The sequence below is a fragment of the Mus pahari genome, chromosome 4, assembly GCF_900095145.1.
Source record: "Mus pahari chromosome 4, PAHARI_EIJ_v1.1, whole genome shotgun sequence".
Classification (NCBI taxonomy): domain Eukaryota; kingdom Metazoa; phylum Chordata; class Mammalia; order Rodentia; family Muridae; genus Mus; species Mus pahari.
The window spans coordinates 122898655-122904508 of NC_034593.1; the positions used below are offsets into that span (position 1 = coordinate 122898655).

A 5854-nucleotide genomic window follows, 5' to 3' on the forward strand; every position below is an offset into this window, starting at 1 on the left:
AACTTGGTCTTGGGGTCCTGAGCCAATACTTTTTCTTGCATACATCATGCAGAAAAGGGCGACTATTGGAATTCCCTCCATGGATGCCCTCCATTCGGGGTGCCAAACATCTGTGAGCCATGCCAACCATTGCCAGGACTGTGCACTTGGCCTCCCTAACTCACCTTCAGCTCTGCCACGACTGTGTGCCAGTTATGCTGTGTAACAAGACTTTTCCTGTGGAGGGATGACACACACTATTAGGGTCTGAGGATTTGGGAATAATCCACCATGAAAGCCAAGATCGAGCCAACAAAAGTATCTTTATTCAAAAACTGATCCATCAGACAGCTGGGTTTGGTTCCAAACCATGTCAGCCTGGAGAGTTGGGAAAACGAGCAGGCTGGATAGAGAAACCTTTTTTTCTTTCTTTCTTTTTTATTAGATATTTTCTTAATTTACATTTCAAATGTTATCCCCCCCATTTCCCCTCCAAAAACCCCCTATCCCATCCCACCTCCCCCTGCTCACCAACCCACCCACTCCAGCTTCCCTGTCGTGGCATTCCCCTACACTGGGGCATCGAGTCTTCACAAGATCAAGGGCCTCTCCTCTCATTGATGTCCCACAAGGTCATTCTCTGCTACATATGCAGCTGGAGCCATGGGTCCTTCCATGTGTACTCTTTGGTTGGTGGTTTAGTCCCTGGAAGCTCTGGGGCTACTGGCTGGTTCATATTGTTGTTCCTCCTATGAGGCTGAAAGCTCCTTCAACTCCTTAGGTTCTTTCTCTAGTAGAGCAACCTTTTAAAACAAAAGCCAAAACAAACAAAAAACCACCCAAATTAGGTAGGGTAGGGGAAGCCAACCAGGTACATACATGTACATTTCTAACTGTCTTTCACACCTGGCATCTTAGGGGGGTTACTACCTATAAAATACCTCAGATGACTTCCCTGGTCACTTGGCCTGGATCGACATCAGCCAATCAGCCTCTTTAGCAGCTATTGAGTTTCACTCCTGACTGGGTGTTAACCAACAAAACCTTAGTCTTACGTCCATGTGAGGCAACTGGGGCCAGAAGTTGTTTCTGGGAATTCAGCTGTTCCTTATAACTCAGTCTAGTACCGGGGGGGGGGGGGGGTCTCTAAGGCTAAAGTGGCTTCCTACATCTCACCCCAGACAGGAAGTCCATGACAAACCAAAATATAGTTATCACCAAAGTGAACCGTGGGTGAGAAGTTCCTTACAGGAGCAGAGGTGGCTTGAAGGCAGTTGGACCTCCAAGGTTTACCCCAACCTCAGCACAGAGGCAGCTCACAGAAGGTGGGAACCTGGAACACCAAATGGTCTACAGGCAACTCAGCAGGCTGGAAGGTGTCTCCTCCAAATGAATAGTCTAAGCCTCTTCCAGGAATTTGGCTAGATTTTGCTTCTTCCAGGCACCAGGTCTGGTCTTAGAATCTTCTTTTCAGCTTGTCTTTTCTGAGTCTTAATTCACAGCTTGGCTTGTCTAAGTGTTGTCTTGATGGGTTAACTACTCTTGTGAGAGGGACTCAAGCTTTTATTGCTCACTCTGGCAGGGTGCCTAATGAACCTGGTCGGTTTCAGGGACTTCCTGACGCTGTTTTGAATTGTTTACCTTACTGTTTAAGGCACTTCCTTGCAGGATGGATTGTTTCAATCTCAGAGGAAACTGTTACACAACAAACTTGTGTTAACAAAATTACATGCTTTGTTTCTTACCTTTAAAATGTCAATTTAGGGTTGGAGAATTGGCTCCATGAGTTGAGTGATTATCACAAACATGAGGACCGTTCTGATCCCAGCACCTGCATAAAAACCCAAGCATGTGCCATGTGTCACTCTACTCAAGTGCAAAGGAAGTGCTGACAAGCTCGCCCCTGGGGCTGGCTCTCCTGCCACCCCAACCTACTAGATGAGTTCAGGCCATTGAGATCCTGTGTGAAAAAGCAAGGTGGGCAGCTTCCACAGAACAATACCAACTGCCCACTGCCTTCCGTGGTTACATAAACACATACACACACAATTTTAAATGTTTACGTTAATTCTCAGTCATAACTCCTTGTAAAACAGTTTGAGTTTGGGGCAAGGGTCCTGCTTTTGTTCAGGATTGAAACCACATACTTCTGGATGGGAATCTTCTTCCTTTGAGACTAAGTCTTACTATGAAATCTACTTTGTTCTTGTAATCGCCTACCTCAGCCTCCCAAGTACAGGGACTACAGACATCTCCCTTATTTGGGAGAGAGAGGCAGAGACAGAGACAGAAGTTGGTCTTGGAGCACTCTCAGTCGTTAAAAGAAATGTCTTTCAAAACCCTGGGAAGCTAAAGGAAAGACATGTCTATTAAATCAAGGAGTACAGACAGAAGTGAGTGTCTGCTGTAATAAGCTGACACTTATCCTTCAGGTGTGTGGCAGACGCTAGGCTGCACCTGCACACCATGCCGCCTCCTCATCACATCCCTGGCAGAGCCGCTGTTTCCTTCTCCTCCATATAAGAACACTGTAGGTTGGCCAGTTTACAGGTCTTGCTCATTCAGCTACTGCGGAGAGACATAGGATTTATGTCTTTTTATTTTTAAACTGGACTCTTTCTCCCCCCTCCTTTGAGGGGGTTGGTTGCTCTGAATGAGGATCTTCTGTAGTCCAGGGTGGCTGTGAAGTTAGAAGCAAACTTTGTGATGCTCTTAAATCTATTTGCGCTCGCTCGGCGCCAGCCTGCCGGGCTTTATATGGTGCTAAAGACTGAAGCCAGGGCCTGAGGCAGGACCTTGAGGGAGGAAAAGAAAGCACTCGCACACTGAGCAGCACGGGAAGCCTGTTGCTTTGTTTGTCTGTGTTATTTTAAACCTAGCCAGTCCCGCCTAACACCAGGCAGCAAACAAACAAAACATGGACAAGAAACGATCACAAGTTTCTACACCCACAGAGGGCAGAGGAGCGAGTCACCTGAGCCTGCCTTAAAGGACCAGCTCTCTGTCTTGCTCCGCTCTGTCCAACCCACGTGCATCCAACTGACTGTGAAACCCACACCTCAGGAGCCGCTCAGGAAGAGGAGCAGAACCCAGAACCTTCTGGGAGGCATCACTTTTCTCTTCAAGAAGGAAACCCTCAGAACGTACAGCCTGCGTCCCCACCAGACTTGCATGGCTGGCCAGCCCAGGTGACAATCTGATAGCTTTGTTTTGTAGCCTTTGCAGTGCCAGAGCCCATGTAGCCAAGTGTGCCGAACGTGTTGAGCCCCTCGATTTATGCAGGACCCTAGATTTATGCAGGACATTCACACATGACCTACATGATCGCTGTGCCTACTAGTGACACTAGCCAGGTGAACTCACAAATCTCTGACTCAGCCAAGGACTAGTCCTCTCCTCATGGCGCCTGTGGTCGTCAACCAACTTGATTGCCTGTTATTTTGCTCTGTTCATTTCAAGACTCCCATCCTAGCTGGGTGTGTTCCACGGCTCCAGGCCCGGCGTAGTCAGGATGCCAGCATTCTACAGCTGAGGGTGCATTAGTGTTAAACTTGACTGCACGTGACAGATCAACATCAGAAACAAGACTTTAGCCACAGGGAAGATTTCTTTTTCCTCCCTCAAAGCAATCTGGGTTAAGAGCTAGGATGACTAGAGTATTTAGTGCCTCGGGTCCCTTGTGTATTTTCCAGCAGCCTTCTTCCTTCTTGGCCATTCTATCTGGCCTGCTAAATAACTTGCCCAAACAAAAGACAGGCCTTTGTTTGGCATTCACAGTTCCACGTTCTGACCACTAGATGGCAGCATAAACACACCTAAAGTGCATGGCTGTGGCAAACACCTCTTAAAAGCTTACCAAACCGGAATTAGCAGACGGACTCCGAGGGGACCTGAACTCCACCTCCCAGCATGCATTAATCAGCTTGTGACTTCTCCTGCACAAAGATCTGAAGTCCGTCCCCTGAAAGGATCTGGAGGACTGTGTGGACTCGCTCTTCTAAAGTAAGATTTTTTTTTTTCTTTTCTAATCATTTTCGACAAAACTTTTGGGAAATAAGAGGTGTAGCTTGTGTTGCCATCTTGTTCTTCACATTGCCTAACTGAAGATGCATCTTCAGTTAGAGTGGGAATTGGGAATTCTCTTGTATTTATTAGAGTTGGAAAATAGCCAAAGAAAGACAACTTTTCCAGGATCTGTCCTAAGTAAACTGGCTCGTGAAAATATTTGGAATTCCAGAAAATACTTGGAGCCTTTCCTAATAAAAAGAAATTTAGGGTTTTAGTACAATCTTTAGAAGTAGGAAAGTCATCGTGTTAAGAGTGGACTCACTTTACAATTTCTGGACGTATTCCCACTCTCACCCCCACCCTGTTATCCTCTCCCCCCCCCCCAAAAAAAAAGCAAAACAAAAAAAACATGTTGCCTTGAGAATGCCTGGAGGCCAGCTGGAGAAAGATTTGAAGTAAACAGAAAGTAAGTTTTGTGCCTGCTTGTTTTGGGGTGGTCTCTGGGGGCATGGAGGTGCTTAAGGGAGCACCGTGGGGGGTGCCCTCACTGGTCCTCAACCTGTGGGTCGCGACCCACATGCCTAGGTTCTAATTAGATGTTTTGAGTGTCAGGTATGTACATTATTGTTCATAACAGCAGCAAAATTACAGTTGTGAAGTAGCAACAAAAATAATGTTATGGTTGGGGGTCACCACAACATGAAGAACTGCGTTAAAGGGTCGCAGCATTAGGACGGTTGAGAACCAGGGCTTCGGAGGGTGAATGCCCAGTGTCCCTAGTGAAGGCGCTGGACATTGAGTTTCTTATGCTTTACTCAGGGTCGGGGGAGGCAGGGACTGCTGCATCCCTTCCTAAAAGCCCAAGTTAGCTTTCTCTCAACTCCTACCACACTCGAAGTGAAATTTTCTCTCTGCGTGCTACTGGTAAAAAGCAAAGCAAACCGTACTGCGTCAGAATTGGGGAGACGCCATGAAACCAGATTCTGTTATCCAGCATGTGCGTGTGATTGGATCACAGAGTGTGGGTCATCGCTTGGTTTCAGAAGCCCCCTCCTACGGTGTGACTGTCGGGCTGGATCTCAGAGGAAGGCTCTGATAGGAACCTCACAGATAAAAGCTCTAATAACAGTGTTTATTAGAGGAGCTACTGTTGTGGGAGAAAATGACAAGGAACCAGGTGAGGAGGATTGGAGAGGCATAAGAGCTTGGGTCGAGGCAGGGAGAAGGCAGAAGTGGGTTTGCCCTGAGAGCTTCCTTCAGCAGCATGGGGCAGGGGAGAAGGAACTCTGTCTGTCATCCATCCGTCATGGTCTATCCCAGTATGGGAACAAAGAACAAAGGTGTCCCCCGGGTCAGTGGAACCTCAGTCCTGCTGGACGTAGGAGGTGGGAACTATATGTAGCATTCTCTTGAACCTGTGATTGGAAGGCATTGTACTGATATGATGATAGCTCTGACTTACCCTCACCCTCACGGGAGACCAGGCTCGGATCTGGGAAGCGCTGCCTACCCCACCCCTTTCCCCCATCCCTACTGCTTTGCAGGCCACTTCTAGACAACTGGACCCATTTCCTGATTCCAATACCTCACGGCCACTGCCAGCTCCGTTCTGTCATGCGATTAAGGAGGGTACCTAGGGGAAAGAGTAAGGAGGGTCTGTATTCCCAAAAACAAGTCAAAGCATGAGATGGAGTAGGTCAATTTCCAAGAAATAAGGACAGAAGCATATTTTTAACAATTAAGTATAATGTCTCCTGCTTTCAAAATGGAGTCAGTCAGGTTCCTCATCCTCTTCAAAAACAAGGTATGGAGCTGGGCAATGGTGGCACACGCCTTTCATCCTAGCACTTGGGAGGCAGAGGCAGGC

General features: G+C 47.5%; 1 protein-coding gene across 2 annotated transcripts in view; it reads left to right on the forward strand.

The window, feature by feature from the left end:
• Positions 1–3837: 3837 nt before the first annotated feature.
• Positions 3838–5854, forward strand: part of Bdh2 (3-hydroxybutyrate dehydrogenase 2) — a 22422-nt gene continuing 20405 nt past the window's right edge. For both annotated transcript variants that reach the window (XM_021196498.1, XM_021196499.1), the window contains exon 1: positions 3838–3981. The gene's annotated coding sequence lies outside the window, so the exon portion shown is untranslated. The remainder of the gene's footprint in view (positions 3982–5854) is intronic.